This window comes from Corvus cornix, chromosome 2 (genome assembly GCF_000738735.6).
Source record: "Corvus cornix cornix isolate S_Up_H32 chromosome 2, ASM73873v5, whole genome shotgun sequence".
Classification (NCBI taxonomy): Eukaryota; Metazoa; Chordata; class Aves; order Passeriformes; family Corvidae; genus Corvus; species Corvus cornix.
In genome coordinates, this window is record NC_046333.1 from 90,965,853 (window position 1) to 90,989,520 (window position 23,668).

At 37.1% G+C, this 23,668-nt stretch overlaps 1 long non-coding RNA gene across 1 annotated transcript; it reads left to right on the top strand.

The window, feature by feature from the left end:
* Nucleotides 1-1,254: 1,254 nt before the first annotated feature.
* On the top strand, nucleotides 1,255-21,143 carry LOC109143839. The gene is made up of 3 exons (XR_002044208.3): nucleotides 1,255-1,340; nucleotides 6,291-6,344; nucleotides 18,437-21,143. It is a non-coding gene; the product is annotated as an uncharacterized LOC109143839 (long non-coding RNA).
* Nucleotides 21,144-23,668: the final 2,525 nt, after the last annotated feature.

Consider the following 23,668-nt stretch of genomic DNA (forward strand, 5'->3'; position numbering starts at 1 on the left):
AAATAATCTATTAGCTCATAAAGAATATTTTTAATGAACTACTTTAAAAGAATTACAATGAAAGGTTATGCAGGAGCAGAAGTAGCTATACATCTTCTAATATTTGTACTTCTTTTTAAACATCTATTTTTCATTTTGGAGTTTCTCATTCCCTTAGGTACAGCATGAATTTAAAAGCAACCTAGATTCTTCACAGGATTTTTAGTGTATGATGGATCAATAATTTGTTGGTTTGTTTATGAAATATGCCAACTTACTGGGACAGAGTCATTTTTAAGAGGAAAGAAAGATCAATATATATGTGCATAGATTTATGGGTGTTTTTGTTGCAATCAAAATAAGTCTTTTTGTTTAAAGAACTCTAAAAGGCAAGCTTGGCTTTTCTTTTTCTTCAGCGCATTGGCTTGAGCAGTCCACTTTAATATTAAATGCTAATAAATACTGCTTGTGAATCAGTCTGTTAAAATCCCTTTGGAGTTAAATTTAAGTAGAGTAAGTTCTAAAGTAAGTTCTAAAAACACAAGCAACAAGCCTACTAATACTTTTTAAACATGATGATGACTACAATGTGTTCGCTTCTTTAAATACGTGAAATGTTTGCCTTGAACTATGAATTCTATCCACTGCTGTACTTCTTCTTCCCTCGGGTTACCTGGATAGAAGTTTCTCAGGAGAAAAAACCAACACTAGATGGGTGGAACAAGGGTTTGGACCCCCCTTTTCCTAGCTGTATCCCCCACACAGGGCCACAGCTTTTTCTTTTCTCTTGCAGCAGCAATGCAAGAGTGACATCCGACTTGTGTTAGTTTTCAATGTCCTCAGTGCCCTGTAAACTCCAAAATTATAGTACCAAATTTACCTATTACCTGCTACTTTTGACGTCAAAGCTGAAGACACAGAAGCAACATGAGCACCACTGAAAGGGTCCAAAGCCAGGTTGGAAGGGGGTTTAAGAAACCTGATCAAGTGGGTGGCATCCCTTATCATGGCAGGGGGGTTGGAACTGGATGATATTTAAGGTCCTGTCAAAATCAAACCATTCTATGACTCTCTAAGTCCCTTGGGGTTTCAGTGATCCTAATACTGTTATCTAATTGCTTTCCTACCAGCCATGAGCATAGGAACCCATCTCCTGATGGCACACAGGACTTTTGCAGCCACTCATCACACATCAGCCAGAATTTCAAACTGGGTGCATCTCAGCCTACCTAACCCCTAAGGTTCACTTTGATTATTTTTGTATTCTCAGATGCCATACAAAACAAAAATGGTAAGATGGTGATAGTGCTGCATATACAATATCTAACTTTTACCTAGAAGATACAGCATTCATCTCTCAGGTAAGAATACTCAGTCTTCCTCTTCTTGGGCAGGCCAGCTCATAATTCTGTAAAATAATCCTAGGAAGAGGGATATCATCTCCTTTCTAAAACACTGAGCAAACCTTTTCTGTATGTAACCTAAGGACTAGACCCTGTATCTCCTAGGCAGTCTACTGTAAGATGAACCTAAAAATGATGTGAGTTTTGACATCTATTTACCATTAAAATATCCAGAATCCTTCAAACCCACACAGGCCACTTAGCAGCTGTTATTTTATGTGCACAAACAGGCATGATGCATGCCCAAACAGAATGAGGCATGTTTAACCTTCAAGAGGGGATTGAATTGAAATATAAAAATGGAGCTCACTGTAGTCAGTTATTCCCTGAATTCTAGTCACTGCATAGCCTCTCACTGAACACAACAGATCTGAGATCCAGACTTTTCATGTGACAGTACATTCGCTTTTGTTGCTGCTGGTGTGGATGCAGTCTTGATTTACTGAAAAAAAATCAGAATAAATTGGCCACTACCTCCCTTAGCAGATCTGTTCCACTCATGACAGGAAAGGTCTATCTTTCAAATCAGAGTAAATAGTGAAATCAAAGACACTTTTGTTTCTTCCCCATTTTACACCTAAAGGATGAAGATGACGAAATAATATTATATACAGATTATATAATAATGGAAATAAAATACATATTAGAAGAAAATTAACTATTTTATTTACTGGATTGCTAACTGCACTTAAGTGATAACCTTTTTTGTTTGAAAATGTAATTAAGGAATGGAATGTAGTATTCTTTGATAAAAAAAAACATACAGTTGCATTCCGTTCTTCATGCAGGTTAATTTTTTGCATACTTTGTCCATAATTACAGTGTAATTCCACAAACTTTGCTTAGAAAACAAGAGACCACAAAATTGATTTTTATTGCTTGGGCAACTAAGCTAGTCTATTGATCTCTCAATTCTTTGTGTGATTTCAGATAGCTTCCTTAAAATATGCTAGAACAGTCCAGGGTTTTCTGTGGGAAGAGAATAACATGATGCAAGTCACCTACTAAACACAGTTTATTCAAATGTTTACCAAATTCTGTTTTCTTCCTCAATGAATACTTTCTCTTTCCTGTTTTCCCTCTTTCCCTCTCCCTGCTTTCCAGAGATATCAAAGGCATCATTAAAGAAACAAAAAAGAGAAATCAAGGAAAAAAACCAAGATTACTTTGTTAAGAAAAATTCAAATAGGCTATTAAAACAAGAAAAAATAGCAAATAAAATATTTAAAGTATTTTTTTAAAGATGCTGTTATTAAAATTTTGATTGTGATGTGTCTCAGTCAGAACTGAGAAGTGGAACTGCCCCCCCTTCTTTAGTATGCCAAAGTTTGCCCAAAATAGCCATTTAAACAAAGTAATTGATTATCTTCCATATGTTTTTATTCTCAGAATTAAAAGAAATGTGCAAATTATCCAGGAAATTTATTTTTCATTGCTTTAATCCTCAATTTTATTACATTATCAACAAAATGATCGGAAAATCATTAAAAAAAAATCTTTCAAGGCTTTACAGAGTAGCCTGTAACTTTACAAAAGTTACCAGAGGAAATTTACCTTTCTTGGCTTGTTCTGACTCTTTGGCTGTCATGGGTAAAATTCTTAGTTGCTGTCCTACCGATTAAAAAAAAAAGGCATCAAACCACAACATTCTATTCTGTCAGGGCTGTCAGAAAGGTGGAGAAAATTACCCAAGAGTTCTGTCTGTTCTTTGAATAAAATCAAGAAAAAAACAACACATTTATTTTCTTCATTTATATTTTTATTTCTTTCAATGTGCCTGTCCAGTTCTAAACAAAATTCATTCTTGGGTTTTTTCTACCAGTGTTGTTTTTATTGCCTGATTTTTAAATGAATTCAATACAACTTAAGGAGATTACATGCCACTAATAAGTACATTGGATGTCTCTGACTACACAAGTAGTGGTCAATTTCAAAGGATATTTTACATATATTTATTGTTCTCTACATCAACATGCCATGCTAATTGTTAAATATGAATAATTACTAATTTTATTATGAATTATGTTTCTCTTAGGTGTCTTAACTTACAGTGAGCTAAGCAAAGTGTGAAACTGTAAAATAGACTTTTAAAAATAATATTGAATTAATAAATAATAATTAATATTCCTCTCTTTTGTATTTTACAGTTTACTTAAGAGGTAATAAAAAAAGTCTATATGACCCCAGAAAGTCTATGATGCTGTGCTAAATTTTGTGTTTATTTATCCCATAAGTCCTTAGATAAATTCTGTTTGTTCAGTTTGAGCTAATTAAGAGCATACACAGTCAAAGAATACATTAGACTTCAAAAAATGTCCAGCTGATTAATGAATCAACTTAAAATTACTATACTGTTTTCAGTAGTCTGTATTAGAAATAATATGTTCACATTTATTTTATGCAGGACTCTCCAATATGTAAATGCATCTAATCTACGAGTCTTTGAACTCTTCATTATTTTCTATCTGTCTCTGTTACTTGTAGACAAAAATACTTTAAGAAGATCACGTGGTCTTTAGTATAGCAATGTCTGCTTTTCCAAGTTTCTACAACATGAAATAATAATTCCTAGTAATAAAATAATAATAATAATAATAATAATAATCTCATCATGCAGGTGCTGTTTTAGGAATTTTGCTATAACAAAATGCCCAAAGTATGATGAGGTGTTACCGGTCTTTGTCAATACGAAAACTAGAAGCTACTTCTTGAAGATGCTAATTTATGGATTTCATTAGGTTTTGTTGAGCTGAGTAGGAAACTCCTAGTTTTGTTTTCCAATTTGCTGGGAAAGATATTCCATTGACTGAGTAGCTGTTGACTGTGTTTAATGTTAGAATTTCTGAAACAATGACTATTTTTGTTAAAACCCTTGGAGATCAGATTACATCTCACCTTGTAAGTCCCAAAGGAATGAAATTCATTACCATTGTGATCCCATTCTTTGTGCATGTTGACAATGTCTTGAGAAAAAAAAAACAGAGTGATTGAAAAGACCACACAAAACAATTTCAAAATGCTTTAGGCACAAACTATGTGAGTGACAACTACAAATTTAAGTGCTGTAATTCTTTGATTAATAGAAAGAAAGTGATTTAGATTATTTTGATAACAGCCTTTAGGAAAAAAAATGACACTTAAAGGACTATAGAAATTTGAGGTTTGAATTACTTGCCTAAGATGTGTTTTTAAAAATAACCTGTCACCTATATTTTGGAGGGAGAAGAAAGAAGCCGAGTTATTGGCTTTTTACAAAGTAAACTACCTACTGTATACTCCAGAAGTGACACTTACATTATTTCTTACCATATCCGAAACTTCAAGAACTTGAAACATATAATAGGCTATTACAGAGCCACAGTATGGACATGATAAGAAAGCAAATTCAGAATTTACTTCTAGTTTATTAAAAAGAGCAAAGCTATGGTCTCTTCAGAAAATACTTCCATACAAAGACTTCTCATTATCAATAGCAGTTTTGAAGACTGGCTACACAGATCAATAATACATAATCATCAAGTGCCAAGTACACAAAGATGAAATAAAATTACCTGTTTTAACAAGTGCATTTGAAGCCCAAATCTGCTCTAAAGTTCTACTTGTGTGACATAAAGGAAACCAACTGCACTCATTTAGGTGGTCAAACAATCAATTAGGTACCTAACTGAAACTTCCTGTTTTACTGTTATTAATTTTTCACAACGAAAAATCTGGAACTTCTCAGTGCTTTCAAACAGCACCTTTTGCATAACTCAGTATCCCCTCAGGAAGGAGAAGCCCAGGAACTTTGTAGATCTGTAAAGAAACCCAACATGCCATTTCCTGCTATTCATAAACCTCTGAAACAAATTTGCATCCTCCATGCTCCCCTTCTTCATTGAAGGTTAGCTCCCAGAATTATACTGTCCCTCACTTTGCTATATCTGTGGTCTGATTTTGTGTAAAAAGCTAAAGGAAAGTGAAAGATCCCATAAAAGAGTATGTTAGTCCTGTGTCACTTGCTTCCCTCTCTGATAATCCAAAAGATCCTTGCTTAGACTAAATTTCAGCTGTTACACCAATCACTTAGTGCTGACACCAAGTGATGTTCCTTAATAGGAAGCAAAAGCCAGCATTTGCTTAAGTTGTCATTGTTTCATTTTTGTAACCACCTTCACATTGGTTTGAGCCTTCAGTTCATTATTCAAGAAATTAATTTGATTTTACCCAAACAAGATTTCTTTTTTAGTACATCTTCAGAAAACTCTTTAATGAGATCAATCAAATAGATATTTGCATATTACACAGCTTTTAAAGAAACACAAAATTTACACTTTTTTTTCAGCTTTCTTAGTGCAAATAAGTACCTATAAATTAAGGGATTTGCAGATAGGCCTAACAATGAGTTCAGCCGAAAGTATTATCTACTTTGTATCTCATAATTATTTTGTTTATAGTAACTGCAAAATCAGATGAAAATTTATAGCCTGAGTCATTACTGAAGGACTTAAGAAATAAAGTTCACCCAGGCAGTAAAACTGCAGATTTCACAGGTCCCCATGTTACAGTGCGGATGCTGTAACACGATGTATCAAACCAGGAGTCCCGTGGAAAGGAAGTTTATATGGACCGATTCTTGATAGATGTTTCAGAGATGTTTATTTCTCCAGCCGCATGGCCGGGGCTCTGCCAAGGAACTGAGGCAATCACGGGACCCGAGGGTCCTTGCCTGGGCAGGGGAACACAAAACAACCAATGGGAATGAGGCTGACCAGGGGCAGGGAAACCCCGTGCCTCCCCCCAGGGCCCCTCTCCCAGGGCTACGTGGCAGGGGGGAAGGGAGCCCAACATCCCCACTCAGTCAAACAGGAAGAATGGTGAATTTACCTTTGTGAAGGCATTTTAATAAACCATTTTTTCTCTCTTCAGCCCCCTCAGAGGAAAAGACGCACATACCAGGAACATTCACGTAGCACATGTATTGTGAGTATTTGGGATTGTCCACTGTGAAAAGGATTCTTAGTTCTTAGCATAGGTATGGGGATCTGTTAACCCATTTCTTTTCCTATTTCACATGCTCCCCTTGTTCCCTCCCTGGCCTTGGCCACTCCCTTGGTTTCTTCCTATTTGCTTCTGTACCCCAAACCCACCCAGGGACCGCCCTTGGGCCCCTGACAAAACCATCCCACACTCAGAGCACGCTGTCTCTCCACCTCTGAACATCTCGGGGACGAGATGTGATTAAAGCCATCTCAAACCATCATGAGAGACCCTTCTCTGCCTTCTTTACCACCACTGCGCTGTAACGCTGCTGGCTGCCGGAGCCAGATGGCAGGGCTGTCCCAAATGGACTCTGGGATGCAACTGATCGCATGGCCCTAGGAAACCCTCGCTGAGCTCTCAGGGAGCAGCAGCCTCCTAGGCAGAGTCCAGCGGTTACTACACATAGGACCAATGGTTCTTTGGATAACTCATGTTAGAAGAGACTTCAAGAGGTCTCAAGTCCAACCTTCTGCACCCTATGTTGAACTTCAAAACAGAACAGAATAGAACAGAACAGTTCAGTTGGAAGGGAAGTACAGCTATCCCTTAGTCCATCTGCACCTTACTCCAGTTTATCACTGCCTTTCTCTAGATGGGTTCTACGAGTGCTGAACAGCTGTGAATAATAAACAATTGAATTTTGCTGCAGTGTGCATGAACCTGAAGCTATTTCAGTTAAACCCACAGAAGTCCTTCTGATTTATGCCAGGAGAGGAAAAAATGAAGATGAATTTTTTTAGAAATTTATATCCATTGTCAGATTATGTCAGTTTTGTGCCAAAAGACTACTTGTTAGTACCTAGAAGTTTAGAACTCTAAAACCCAAAATGTCTTTCCTGAAACTCTGAAAGAGGCATAGAGAAGTGGCCATAAAGGTTCCATGAAATAGACCACATAAACTTTAGCTCTTTTGAGAACTCTTTCAATCCACCAAAGTCCTTAAATAAAAAGCAGAGGCCTGTGGCGGTCATCCTGCCCTTAACAAGAGCCCCATGTAGAGAGCAACTTGTTATTTGTTAACTTTGATAAAGGCCTTTTGTTCTCTAGGGAAGATGCATACCAGGGAAATGACCACAGCTATAAGCACCAGGTGTGAATGTTTTTCCTTCACCTCCCAGAATGCTAGGAGATGGCATGTTTTTGTGTGTGGCTGATAAAGGTCAGAGAAGTCTGCCCTGCCAAGTGTTTGGGGGTGTAGCTGTTTTGTCTTTCCCTCTGCATCTTAAAAACTTTCTTAAAACTTTCCCATGGTAGAAACGTATAAATACTGAAGTTTGTGTAATAAAGTTGGATCCTGCTAGAAGAAGCAGTGGTCTCTATTTTTTTTACAAGCTGCTGCATAAAACATCATCTTTAATGAAGAATTTTGCACCAGCTGTTTTAAACTTTATGAACAAGAAATAGTAAATCCACAAAAGAAAACTGAATCAATAAAAGTCTCTGACATTAATGACAAGTTTTTCGGAGCAGTTGCAGTTGATTCAAATGCAGTTTTGGAAGATCTGTGGTTTCATTTGGAGGCAACTCAGGCCTCATCTTTTCCATCCCTCCCTGAACACTTAAAAGATGATCAAATTAGAATTTCTGCCCAGAGATTTTACAGATGTACTGGCAGTTGGGTCATTGCTGAGTATGAAGAGGTCATGGGAGGCCATTCAGTCGAACATATGGCTCAAGGCATGCTTAACATCAAAGCTAGATCAGATTGCCTAGGGCCTTGTCCAATCACATTTTGAAGCTCTCTGAGGATGGGCATTTCACAACCTGTCCAGACAAACTGTTTTCCAGGGCACTAATGCAGTAACGGTACTAGAAAAACTAGAAGCCATGGGAAGTGTCTTACAGACACGGGGACTCTAAGGATTTCCTTTCCTTCCAGCAGTAAGTGAGGCAGGGCTCCATGTCACACAGGACTGCTCAGACAGAGCAGTAGTAGTGGGCTACACTTCCACAAAGACTGAAGAGTACTAGGTTCTGCAACCACATGCAATTCCTGGCCACATAAGAACCTAAGACTTTTACTGGTGGCTGAGCCTGCCCTTGTCTGAAGGGGTAGAATAAGTGTCAGCGATAACAAAAAAATGATCTGGAATATTAGAAACTGGCTTATGCTGTTATTGCAGGAAACAAGAACAGGGTGGAGAGGAGCTGAAAAGCTGGAAACAGCCCCAGGTTCTCTTCAGCTTTCTGTAAGCTACCAAATGATGATGTAAAAATGGGTGAAAACAAATTACTTGCACTGCTAACACGAAAGAAAGTATGTTGCTTTCAATAATTTGTTGCACAACTGAAGTTCTGAACACAGACTTGATGTCAGTCATAAGACTGTTTTGGAGGAGAGAGATGGCTTCATAGCAGATAACTGTTTCTTAATAACAATGCAGGTTTTCATTTATAAGCAGCTCCATGACTCTGACACATACTTAGCTTTTTCCATATTCTTCCTTTTACTGCCCTTCAATCATTCCCTAACCAACTTCCTTTGCATCTCTTTTTGAATGATTCATCTCCTACTAAAATTAACTGTGGAACTGACAAGGTAGGACCTGCTATGAGCAGCTTACTCCATTTATGCTCTACATTATTTTCAACTAGTCTATTTAGATTGTCAACTCTGTGTTTGTACATGGCTTAGCAAAATGGGGATCAATACTTGGCTGACCCTTAACCACTGTAATAATAAATATGATTAATAACAATGTCAGGATTTTTTTTTCTGTCTAAGAACACTACCAGAAACACATTCATTGAGGAAAGATGAAAACCACAGTGGTTACCACTGCTCTGTTCTCTCCTTTCCACCTGTTGTTTCGATCCAGATACACAAAGCTAAATAGACAGTCATTCTGCCTCAAACTTTGCTCACTTTTTTCACTGTATGAAAGATAAGCCCCTGCTACTATACAGAGAGCAATAGTTCATTCAGTCTTCAATATCTGATATCCTTTACTTTCCAAAGTTACCTTTGGATCATTAAAGAATTTTATCAGCTAGACCTTTTGCACTCTGATAGTAATCAAGAGGAGAAGGGATGCTCCAATGTCTGCACACTGATAAGAAAGCCCTGCTCAGAAAAAATAAATTACCATATTTTCCCTTACTTAACACATTCATTTTGTTGAACTGTAGTCTGTCTCAGAGCATGATCAATTAAAATTACTGCTTTTCATGCAAAACAAGATCATTATGATGTTCTACTACCTTCCCATTCTGTATTTAGCTGGCTATGGTCTATTGTGCTTGTCATAAAATTACCTTATAAGCATTTGTAGGCAAGATTATTTATAACACGTTATACAGAGCCTAGAACTTCTTAATCAGAACACTTTTATTGTAAGGGCTATCAATAACTTATAAGGGGGGGAAATAACATTAATATTTTTACATTTAACTAATTGTAATTTTTCTGTTTGAAAATGTGATGTTCAGGGACTGATAAATGCTCCTTTGAGGCAAAAAAGAGTCAAAATCACATAATCCCTTCTACCTTTATGAGCAGAGGTGGCGCAAATTAGCAATTTTTGATCTATGGATATTTCTTGTCTGCAATTAGGTACAATCACTGCCATGGCAGGCAGTTACTATCACCAGATACAATTTCTTGTGCAGATGTTCATATTAAAATCAGAAATGCATGCAATAGCCCCTATATCCAAGACGGAATAGATGTGGCAAAAGTAGCTCCTTAAGAATAATTGTGTTAGCTCCTTATGATAATTTTGCTAGAAAGGTTTTTGCATAGGGAAGGGAAAAATGTATCAGAGACACCTGCTTTTTGCCATCCATAGCTAAGTGCATTTTCACCTCTCTTCTCTATACCCTGATATGCTTATGATGTATTCCAAAATAGTTCAACATCTCACAAACTGATGGATAGCAATTCTTCCCACGAAAATTACTGTGACAAAGGAGTGATGCAAGCAGGGACTTAAGAAATACATACATTCTAAATACAGCAAGTGTGCATGGGGTGGGGGATGCAGAGGCAAGAGACAGATCATCCTTATCAGCTGGAGATGTTGGGGTTTTTTACTGGCTGTTTTTACAGCAGCTGAGATCTTTTGAAATCATCCTTCACCAATCAATTCACACCGAGCTCTATCTCTTCTCACTATGCTGTTTTTCTGTCCTTCCCTCTGGATTGTCTTGCTGACCTTGATTCAGTGAACGAAGATGATGAGGATGAAAACATAACTATTCAGATAGAGAGCAAAGGCACTCAGACAAAAAGATTTACACTGGGTATTTAGGCCCACAGGTGAGGCAGCTGAATCTTATGTTCAGAAAGGACTCAGGTGCTGAAAAGGCATCACCTTCTCCAGCAGGTGATCCTAATGATTAGGCTGTATATCTAGAAAAGAAAAAATCAGGGCCTATGGTGACCGGGAGAACTAATAATTAGTACAATGTTAAAGTTAATATACCAGAACTTGAGTGTCTGAGAGAGGAAAGAACTTTTAGCCAAACTGTTTAAGTTTTGATTTTGTTTCTGCAAGAATTATTACCTGTAGAAATATTGACTTAACTCAAAAAAAAGAGTGTTGAACTTTCTATTTTCACACATTTTAGTACAAGAATATACATTAAATATGGGTAATGTTTTCCATTTTTGATCACTCTATACTAAAAAGTAAAGACAAAAAATCTTTAAATACAACAGTCTTTCAGAACACTTACATCAACAAGAACTGGAAAGAGAAAATAACCCATTTTTAAGTGTTGTGTAAGATTGCAGAAAATCTAAATGTATCCTCTGTCATGGTCAGACAGGCAATCAAAAAAAATATGCCCCCAAAAAGGGCAAGACTTGGTAATGCAGATTGTTTATACTAATGTCTCTGTGCAACATATTTAAGCAGATTCTTAAAACATGAAGTAGTCCCTCCAGTTTCCTTTGATCTATTAATGTAATCAATATTGTCACACTAAGTATTTATTGTATGAAGTGAACTGTACTTACAAAGAAGTAACACAGTGCTATTGTGACAGTGAGAAGCAGCAAGACCTGTTCTGGATGTTCTGACCAGGACTGGTAACATGCTTACTGCACGACATCTTCTCACAGAGCTTTACAGTTACTCATTTCCACTGAGTGCCACAAAGAAAGGAATGCTGAATCCTCGCTCTCCACATAGTTTTCTCTGCTTTACTGTAAAAGTGACTAATATGGGATTAGAAAGAGGAAGACAGCCACATACCAACAGAATGCAATGATTTTATTCTACATTGCCTTTGCAATTGTGACTTAGTGGCAGATGCTTACCTTAGCTTCCAGACATGCCTATCTTAAGATTCTGGGAATACTCTGGCCTCCAGAAAGTTTGCAAGCTAGAAAGCAGGACCCAATTCTGATGCATACAGCACTTATGCTAACAATATTCTTCTTTCAAGTGTAAGGTAGAAGATTCCTGACAACACAGTTTCAGTAGAGTCAATCAGTCCACAGACGGCAAAATATTACCACAGTATTCCTAGCATGAATTCCCCAGGAATACACAGGACTCGGAGTCAAACTGTGCCACCGTTTGGTAAGGGCCAACTCTGCCCAGCTCTGCCAAGCAGAAAAGGCAAAGTGTAAAATGACATTGTCTAGACAGAGCAGGTATCATTGCCTAGGAGGGCTTCTATTTGTCATGTTGTCAACATAAGATCTAAATTCAGTGATAAATAGAGAGCTGGATATCAAGCCTGAGGAAAGGCAACTAATAATGATTCCATGTTAGCTGTTAGAAACATTCATTCAAGACATAAGATCCTGGATCCTGTAGCAATGCAGAGTCTTTCAGGCTTCATAAAAACACAGATTCAAGGTTTTAATTAGCACTGTGACAGTTTTGAAACTTCTGTCAATCAATCTTTGAGAAAAAAAAAATACTTGTCAAGTTTGCATACCCAGGGAGAGTTAAATTGAAATTAAAGTGAATTTTAAAAGACGGGAAATAATTAGGGCATCAGGAAAAAGAATTCAGACAAAGAAAGCTGTAAGAAGAGAAGTATGTTACTAATTATGCTTTTTACTTTTTATAATTAATCCTCATTTCAGTCTCAGCTCACTTTTAATAAAAATAATGAATGATTATACAAGCACGGCTATACTGCCCAATATTTCGTTATGCAGATTTCCCACTTCACGTGCATACATACAAGCATGCCCAAATGAGCAAGTGTGTGCCCATCAGAAATGCAGTAGAACGGTCTACACTACATGAATGAGACTCCCAAACTCGTATGCAGTTTATTAGCATATTCACTAAGCCCAGTTTCAAGTGCAAAAGCAAAGTTGTGCATTCCCTAAAGTCAGCTCGAGAAGATTACAGAGGATGTTCACACAGAACAAAAGGGTATCAGCATCAAACACTCCCATTCTTCAGTCAGTGCAGCCCCAATGCAAAAGCTGAAATCTGGGAGGATTGTAAACCTTAGCTTGTGAAAGACAACTGTGGGAAAAACATAAGACTAATGTGAGACAGGCACCCAAAACAGTGAGCTTAAGAGAGTCTACACAGAGCAAAAGCAATGAGGGAGTGAAACATGGAGGAAAACCTGACATTTTGTTCTGAACAGACAGCTAGGTGAAGGGAATGCATGAGAAACCCTCACTGGAGAAGACAAGCAAGACTTTATTTCGCTAAAGGAGAAATGTTAATGATTTTCATAGCTCCTGAAGCTACTACATTCATATAAACACCTACACGGGAGTGAGAAGATGTGCACACATGGTTTATAGATAGAAACATACACAAAACATACCAAATGTGATATATAACTATATACTAAAACCCCTCTATCTACAAGGTCAGTAAAGATATGCAGTGTCACTTACACTTTTTAAAACAAGTAGTTGTTCTTGGTGCATGCCTGAAATGTCTTAATTGCTGTGAGGCAAAGATCCCAATGCTGTTGTCTTTGCAGAGAGGCTAAGAAACAGAACTAAATTACATACCCAGTGAATAGGAATGATATCTATAACTGCTGTGGTTGTCCTGAAAAATGTCTGACTCACTAAGCAAAAGGAGCAGCCTTCTGCAATGCTTTGTGAACCTGACAATTAAGCAGCAAGACAGGAATAGGAAAACTTTGCTCCGAGCTAGCAAGGCTGTTCAATTCCCAGGCATTTTCTTACTTTATAAGCCCTACCTTCATCATTAAAGAAATAGGTGAGATCACTTCAAAGTTTCACAAACTGCTAATACTTCAAATTGCCAAGATAAATAGATTTCCGTGACTCCTACCTGTCGTTATGCATGTACTCTTCTTCAGCTGGCACGTATACAGTATCTGAAAATATATTACAAACCAAAATGATATTCACTATTTATCTTAGCCCTGTGAATTGAGGCTTTATTTGCTGATACTTCTAATGCATGCCCTGTGAGAAGTGTGTTTCTAAATACATCCTTTAGTGTCTAACAGTGTTTTAACATCCTAACATCCTTTAGTGTTTTAACAGACATGTCACTGCAAACAAGCACAGACAAATACTGTGACACTTGAGTTCTTCATTAGAACAAATACTGATCTATACAGTTTTTCTTTTGTGTATAGAGAGTAAAGCATCAGATAGCTTCAGAAAGTCAATTAAAAAGAGAGATGGTGCATCTTAATCACAGGGCTTTTCCTATCTGTTTTTTCCAGTAGTTACTTAAAACCACTAACTTGAAATCAGTCACACTCTGTCTTCAGAAGTTCACTCAATCAAAGGGCCAAGCTCTGAGCAATCAAAGATCTTAAATCACTGGAGCGCCCAACATCAGCCACAGGAGGATTAAAAATCCAGTAGCCAGAACTCAATTCTTCGATCTAGCGAGCACCAGCGCATTATGAGAAGTCCCTAAAGCCCTAGATCACAGCCCAGCCTTTGCCTACTGTGGAGCTAAGTGGAAACCGTCTTTAATTCCTTAGGAGATCCTATCTTGCCAGATGAAAATAGATATTGGCCTCTGTGTGTAGGATGATTAGAAGAATGGAAGAGGATTAAACAAGATGCAAGGGGAAAGGCTCAGAGTGGCTCATTTACATGGTATTAATGCTGACAGATAGGTGTTAACAGAACAGAGCAACCTAAAGGCAAAACTGTATCTGAATTAAAGCTGTATTTATTTACTCAAGTTATAAAGGGATTAAGTCCTGTTTATTTTAACACATCCAGCACTGTTTTATCTATTAAGCACTTTGATGCTTACTCAATTGTTCTGTGTCATGCATTGCACAGCTGTTAAGGGATGTGTTTATCTTTATTTAAAACAGAAGCTTTTAAATGTTTCAAACATAAAATATAGATGCTAATGGCAAGTTAAACATTCACGGATGTTTTCTTGTCTCCCAAAATGGAGACATTTTTAAAACAGACAATGGGGAAAGCAAAAAGCAGATTTATAAATACTTTGTAGATTGCTGACAGGAAGAACTAGGTACAGGAGAGTATGTGCCACACACAAAGGCAATGTCACTGCCAAAAAAAATCATTGCATTTTGATTAATTTCTAATTATTCAAAAATCTTTAATTAGGCAGGAAAATGATTTAGCAAAAATTCTGTCCTACCCAATGTATCAGTCAATCTTGTACTCAGTGAGTTTTCTCAAAAGAGAGTTTAACACCTCATAAGGTAGCTACCATTTGACTCTGAGTGAAGCCCTGTAGCAGCTGCTCTCAGGTGACACAGTTCTCAGGGGACACAGAAACTTTCCCTCCTCTGACAGCAATACCAGAAAATCAGTTATTTGTGAAACCCAGCCTCGGTGCTGCTTTGCTGCCCTTAAACCCTTAGCTGCCTCATTTGCCATTCTAAGTTTGCTCATGATACTTACTATCTTCTGGGAACTGAGAAGCTAATTGTACCTCTTAGCTTTGCCCATCCCTGCTTGTGCTCCAGCAGACCTGTTTCCTCCTCCTCTCTTTCTTTTCCTGCTCATTGTAATAATGACCCTTTGTAAATATTTGTGTTCTACTCCAGAACTTGCCAACCCATTTTGCACAAAGTATGGTGAGAGAAGTGAGAAGAGAGGAGAGGATGAAGATGGGCAGAGGAATAGAGGATCTTTCAGAGCTTGATTTTTCAGACCTTCTGGTGCTCAGTGCTGTTATGCATTTGCCTAGGTTCATGTTCTCCAAAAGAGAGTGTTTACAAAGCCATAGGACTCACTCAAGTGCAATCACACTCTTGATAATCCCATCAGTAACATCAAAAGGTTTGTTTTCTGATGACACATTTTCTGGTTCCTGCTGGGACAGAACTGATGTGCTGAGGCTGTGAGAATGGGCTTCTGCATGTTTCTTTTCAGCAGAGGGAAAAAGAGCAAGTAAAAGACAATGGAAAATAAATTCTGTCCCAAACTGTACAAGAAATAGTAACATGCTTCTACAAGCTGAATACTCAGCTTCCTGAAAAACCACAGCTAATAATGAGCCCTTTCCAGATGAAATAGAGGCAAAGCTAAGTACTTAGTAGGAAAAGCTTTCAAGTACTGCAGGGAAACGACAGTATTAAGGCATCTCAGTGTTCTTTGTGGAAGGCTTTTTATTCATAGGAAGCTATCAGTGCCATGATGGACAGTAAAATCTGTACAAACACTTATGAAGCCAAGTCAAATTCCCCAGAAAGGTTATGATCAAATGGGGAAGAAAAACAGTAAGCAAGCAAGCAAGCAAACACCACCCCACCCTCACCCCACCCTGAAAAACAACAAACAGAAAAATGGATTTCAGACATAAGTAATAGATTCTGTCCTGCCTTGAGAAAGCCCCTGGAAAGCTTCATGCCCTGTAGGCCAAGCAACCTCTTGTAAAAGGGATGAGCAGCAGCATATCTGTACATAGATTCATATCTCCATGTTCATTACAATTAGCTCCTCCTCCCAGTCACCTGAGCTGTCCCCGGTTCTCTCAACAAGCTCCTCAACCATCCCAAGCACTTTGTGCAGTAATGTTCTCGACCCTGCCTGCAGTTAAAGCATGACCTACTTACAGTTCATTTTGAAAGACAGTGTGACCCTGGCATTTTTGAAGACTTTTTTCTCAGTAGTGCAGTTCCTTGTAGTCTCCTACACGATCAGACTCCGCCATTAATACTTTAGATGTGAATACTGGCCCTGTTACATCAGGTACACTATCATGCACAAAGGAAACAAGATTGAAGTAAACAAGATTTCCAGGCATTAAATAATAATAAAAGAACCCAGAGACTTTAACTAGTCTGTTTATAGAGCTTCAATGCCTCTTAAAATAAATAGGTCATTGTTAATAAAAGACTGGGCTCCAATCTTCTCCTTCTGTATTTTCAGAATGCTTTCCAGCATTCAAGCACAATATAAAGAAAACCCACAGGCCTATCTGTTCATGCTTCTCTAGCCCTAGTATTGATATTAATGCCAACAAAATTAGTAATTTGACAATTAGTTTTCCACTTACCTGAAAAGACATGAAAGGCAGAAAGAAAGTAGTTTAACTAGATTATAATGTGGCTGTGACAAGTCAGGTTCCTGTCATGTTACAGCCTTCCAACTTTAACATTTTCATGTCTGCTTGGCAGGTTATTAAAATAAATGAGGGTGTGTTGGACTGCTGTTGCACTTTTCTCTAATGGGAGTTCAGGAATTTGCAAGCCGCTACTGTAAATTGACCGATCGTGAAGTCTGAAAGAAGTTGGCTAAAGTGGACAATTAGGAGCATTTCTCCACAGCTGAGTGAAATACTCCTTGTTATTTTAATAATTCAGGCACAGGCTAATTTTCGGAGCCTGAGTTTGTCAAGATAATGTGCCTTGTGCTTGTCTGCTTGTCATTTTTAACTCAATCCCACATGTTACAGGTGCAGTCTAGCTTACAAAACAGGCAAATCACTCACAGTGGAATTTGCATATGGAATATAGATATATTGTACTTAGTAAAAAACAGTCCAAGAAGTCAACAGATAGCTGTGATAAGAATGAAAATGATGGTAAAAACTTTTGATGTTTGATAGCTGTTCTATCCCTCTTTACGCTGATATAATTAAAGGTTTTATTTGGCACTATGCATACACAAATATGTATAATGTAAAGCATCAAGTAGATTTCTTCATAAAGAGAGATGGTAAGGCCACAGGAATCCCATGTGGCATGCAGATGTTCTGGGTAGACTCAGTTACCTTTTTCAGCTTAAAACGTCTCAGTAAATGTGGAACATGCAGGGAATAGTTACTTTCTTCAGCTGAGAGGGTGAAATCTTTATAAAGGATGAAGCAGTTTCAATATACATTATTATACCCAGCTTCTGGAGGCAATGGCCACACTACTGAACCAGAATTTTGAAACTTCTGATTATCTTTTCTCTTCTATGTCACTTAGAAGTTGCTTCTTTTCTGTGAATGTCATTCTCACCATGCATTTTCCTCTCATTTTCTGAAGCTTGATTTCTGACCATACAGAAGTAAGTGTTCAGGTTCAAACTGGTTGAGAAATTCTCTAACTTGCTGCAGGCTTCCCCTGCTGATCTAAGCCCCAGCATTGAGCCAGCAGAACTCATTCCAAGACAAACCAATTACAAACTTAGAGTGGATGAAACATTTCTAGGACAGCTTCTTGAAGGTAAGCTCAGACCAACCGAATACCAGCTTATATTTAAAGCTTATACCATTCTCACCAGGAACTATACCATCCTAAGGAACATCTTCACACTGCAGCAACTTTGGGGAAGGTACTGTGTACCTTCCCTTATGTTCCTTGCCAGCTTCATAACCCCAGAAGCCCATTAGGAGGACTATCATGAATGGACACCCAGGGAGAAAACACTGTACGTAGGAGAGTGCAGTTATGATGTTTACACAGAAGATAAAGAATTTCAAATTATCTGTGAAGGCTGTGAAGTGCCTCTCAGTCTTCTCCACCATGAGATACACCTACACACATGCAAATGCATGTATGTGCCTATGTATCTGTTTACATATTTATGAATACATGATTCTGTATTTGTATATACATACATTTATCTATTTTAAGATGTAGAAAAATTCAATTCATTACTGCTTTTTTATCATCCAGATTTCTCCCTCAAGGTTATGCAAAAGAAGACAACACAACATAACACCTTGAACTCATCAGTCAAAAGAGTTACTATTCCACCTGATCTCTGGTGCTGCCATCCCTATATTCCAGCAGCAATGGAGCAATACTACCATCTCCTTCTATGAAACAAAACTGAAGGCAATTTTATTAACTGGATTGAGAGATGGAGGATATGGGTCCCCAGTGGCAACAAAGAGTCGTCCATTAAAACTTCTAAGACTTTGAAAGGTGTGGTGGAGAGTGTGCTTACACTTAACAGTGATGTGGCATGAATTCTTAGAATACTGCACCATGAGAGTTACTGGTTTTTGGCCATTGCTAGATACACCCTAAAACACTGAGAGAAATCTGAATTCCAATATTTGCATGTAAACCAGGCTATCCATGTGCAAATATGAGTATTCATCATATATTATTAATTTCTGATTGCATTTTGAAAGTTTCAGTCACTCGGTCAGGGAGAAATTCAGTCCTCGGCAGCTGAGGTGGCCACTCACCCAGCATGAGGAATGAACAGCACGGAGTGAACAGCTGAAGCAAACAGTTCAACAGTTCACTCTCCACAACAATTCATACAAAATTGTTCATGTAACAAAGTGTGCCATAAACAAGCTACTTGCACTCTGCAGGTAGCTCTGATCTTCACACGAGGAGCAACAGTCTTTATGTCACACCTAAGACATTGCTAAATTATGAAACAGTGGAGATGAGGATTTTAAGTCTATGCACACTATCACTTTCCAAGAATTTAACTTCAGAAGCTTCAGAAAGGGAACTGTGGCTGCTGCATCTGGACTTGAGAGAGGAAAATGTCAACATATGAGCCAAGTCTATTCTCAAGGAACTTGATATCTCTGCAAAGGAGCAACAAGCAGTAAGGGTAGCCAGAAAAACTCATCTCTGGTCAAGTAGAGAATGAAACCCAAAGATCAAGAACCAGAATCAACATAAATGTCAGACCTCAGCTCAGAAGGTGTCAGCAGGGAATAAACCAAAGCTAACATATCACAGTATTACTGAGATGGCAAAAGAAATGTCTACAGTCTCATCCTCACAGCTATCATCCTATGGTACTTCAAGATGAAAAACTTAAAATCTTTCTAGGAAAGGTAACAAAATGAGCAGAAGAAATATGTAATTTGGTGACTTTACTGCTCCTGGAAAAGAACAGTGTCTCAACAAGTTACTGATGCCTATTTACTCATTTATTTTCCCTTCTCTCCAGCAGATTTTAGCAGAAAGCTTCTTTTCTATATGTTTTCCAGCCCCACCTGCTCCTCTCCGGGAAGGACTGCATTTCTGATTGTGTTTCAAGCTTATACTGATGTAAATATGATAGTTGTGTTGCTTAATACCAGCTTTCAGGATGAAGAGGTGTGATATCAATTCTGGTAGTACACATTCTATGCCTTTTCAGGACTACATAATATATAGCAAATTACTTCTGAAAAAGATCAGAACATCTCATTTACTTGTGTTTCAAAACATTAAAAAAAAAAAAGAAGTCAAAGAAGTCATTTTTGTTTAAGACAGACAATTTAATCCAATGTGTGTCAACAATACAAATTAAGTACTTGATTTAAATGTCAAGAACATTACGCCTGATATTTTGAAGTTGTAACAGAAAATACGGTGCATGTTTGGTATAAAAAACATTTTCGTGGCCAAGGGGAAGAAGGGAATGGCCATTATCAACAAATGAGACCAAAAACTAACTATAAACAATTCCACAATTATTTAGAGGTTAAGGAACATAATCACAAATTATAGTTTGCATAATTGTTTGTGTGCCTACCATTGAGCAAATCTGAGTTTACACACACTTTGTGTCTTTAACACCAGAGGGAAGATCCTAAAATGTATCAATTTGCAGATGTTACTTTACAGAATTAGGGAACACTGGCGTCTATGAATGCAGATAATCCCCATATTTACATACAGTGGTAATATCTTAATGCAGATGCACTGAAGGCCCTTTTATAAACTTAATTTTAAAATTAACTTAAACTCAATTTTAAAAATACATATATTAAAATATTTTCATGTAGAACTGATTTTGAAACCATATAGGTAAATTCTTATGTGTTGTATGTCTGGTTAATACCTGCTTTTGAGAAGCAAACAATTGTTAATGTCTGCATTTTATTACAAAGATGTAGATTCAGAACCCTGGATTTTAAGTGCAATGACATTTCCTCTTTTTATTCAGTAAAATTACTAAACAAGCCTATTTTCTGGTTAATTTTTAAAGCTTCATCTGATAGTCAATAAAAAGAGACTGAAACCCTCCTAAACAAAAGAAGATCTGACGCCTCTTTTTAACAGGAAAACTCTAATTCTTTCCAGTATTCATTTATGAGTCTATATAGAGAAAAACGTAAGTCCAAGCCCATTTTATTCTGAGTTGTTACACATAATGAAGTCTGAAATATTTCAGAGAGAATAAGCATTTGACATTTATAGACATATTTTAATATAAAACACATAGCATGACTCACCTTGTACATTTGTAACAGAAATGTTAAAGATAATTATCAGACAGGTTAAAGAAGCCTTGATATTTCTAAATCTCCTATAGAACTCCAACCTGTCAAGATACGTATGTGGACAAAAAGCATGACAAAAGCTTAATGACTTTTGGAAGTCATTATTTATTATTAAAAATAATAGTATCTGACATAACCAGTGTATGTTCATCAAATATATATGGCACTTGAAGCAACTTTGTGATATAAAGGTTACATTCCTCAGTGCTTGAGATTTCATTTACCTCAGTCCATTGCAAAGATGTTTGTCTAACACCTAAAAAGTGAGCCAGTGGAAAATGTAGAAATATGTTAAAATGTATTTTCATATATTTCCCTCCAGACTTCAAGTCTGCAACTTGGTTTGGAACTGACAATTTATTCTTTGAGCATAGCAAACAAGATTGGTTATATCACATTATATTATACCATGATATACATGGATGATAATATTATTATTATACATTTATATAACTATACAAAATATACATAATATTGCATAATAAAATTAAAAAGAAGCTTTCTACCAATATCTCTTCTTTTACTGTCTTTTCCCCTTCAGGAAGCTCTTACAGAGAAACCTGTCCTTTACAGAAAAACTGTAGTGGCTAGTTCCAATAACTTGGACAGCTAAATAAATATTTACAATATCAGAACCTACAGTAGAAACTCATTTGCATGGACCTAGTTGGCTTCATATGGATTACCAATTTTTGCACTTAGTGTGTAAATAAACAAACAGGATTTAAAAAGTCAAGGATATGGTATCACAAAGGGTATTCTGTTCCTTTATTTTGACAAGTGCAGTTTTGTTTAAATTGTGAAGAATAGTACTTCCAATCAATTTATAATCAATTTCTATAAATCAATTTATAACTGATTTAATCAATCAAGTATTATAGGATGTTTGATGAAAAGAACATACTTCAAAAATACATCTGCCAGGACACAACAGGCAGATAAGTTCAAAAAGAAATTTGATATCTGTCTTTTCAAGTGAGTTTGAACTTTTTTCCTTCCACCTCATTGCAAAATTTCAATATATGTTTCAGTTTCAATAAACCACAAAGTTTTTTTTTCCAGTTATCAGTTTCTGAGGCAAAATAATTTTTTTTTAATTTCACACCTCCACATGCTTTTTCCTTACTTTACTCTTTTTCTGGTGTTAAGGGTATCGACTTAGTTGTGTAATGTCGGGCAAAACAGATTCTCCATGCTTTGGCTTACTCACCTACAAAAACTGTGTAACATGCTGATTGTGCAGAATTAGTGTGATGTTTAATCAATCTTCATAGAAGCACTCAGCTTCAGAATCCTAGTAGCACATATGTAGGAAGCACCACATTTGATTCCTATGTTTGCAGCACCAACAGAGCTGTAAAAAAGGAGTGAAGTTCCACTTTTTAAATGCTGAAATTATTAATGAGTCATGCTTTTCGCATTTCAGAGACAGAACATTTCTTCAGGTCAGAAGCTGCCATTTTGCTAATGCAGCACTGAGTATACTGGAAGTGTATTAAGGTATAAATGCAGCTCTGCAGTAGTTCTCCTGAGACTGAAAGATTGTCAGAATTTTTACAGTGTGTTCCATTATATTTTTCTCCAATATGTAAAAAATGCTAATGCTTAGGAACAGGACCTGCTATATGTCATCAAATGGTCTTTTTAACTGTCTTTAAACCCTGTTCTGAACTATGCTTCCTATGACCAATATTGTTATCATATAGCAAATACAGCAGCTGCTTAAATAACTGTTAAAGATTACTTGTTACCATTATTTCACAGAAGTTCCCAAAACATATCAAATGCTAGTTAAACTTTATAGCGAGATGTCCCCATCCTCAACTCCTCCCATACACACCCCCATCCACATGATGGGAAAAAGTGTTCAGAGATGTTCCTAGCTCATCACCTCTGAAAGTCAGGGGACAATCAATCAGGCAACACTCTCGCAGCTGGAGGTCACAACTGGAAAGTTTGTAACACTGTACTGCTTCATAGATGTGATAGCAGTTGTAGTGCAGATGCTTAATAAGTAAACCAACATTTTTCTCCCTATTAATGCTGCTAAAATGCATCTCTTTAAATAGATGTTAGTTAATAATATTTTAAATTAATGTTCTCTGTTGATCATTAAGGAACAGATTGAAAACTGAAGTAGCTGTACCTAATTGAGTAACTATTACTACTCCAGTAATGGGATGTGTGAAGCATTTTATTGGCTTTCTTTGCAGATTGTTAATTTAAATGGATGGCATAGCAATAAACCAGTTAGAGTTAATCAGCTGAACAAAACTGTAGAAAGACAATGTAAGGATCATTTTAATGCTAACCCAGAAAACTACAGCATTTGTAAAATATAATAATTAATAATTAATAGAGTTGATGAGGAACTAATTTCGGAAAAATGGAACATCACCCTAAAGCTACTCATGGGTAAAAATCCCTGAATTTCTTCAGCATAACAGCCCAAAAAGGTCCCATACTCTAATGAGAAAGACTGAACTATAGCAAAGGAAGCTGGTATTTTTCAGCCTCCATAACTGCAGTGAAAGCAACTGAAAAGGCTACATACAAGGCAGCAGCCCCAAAGGGTTCAACTCTGAATTGTAAAAACACAGGAAGGTGCTTTATGTGCTTTCAGAATTAATTAGAAATTTTATTTCCACGTACCCAAAGTTTCAGTTTCTCATGGAC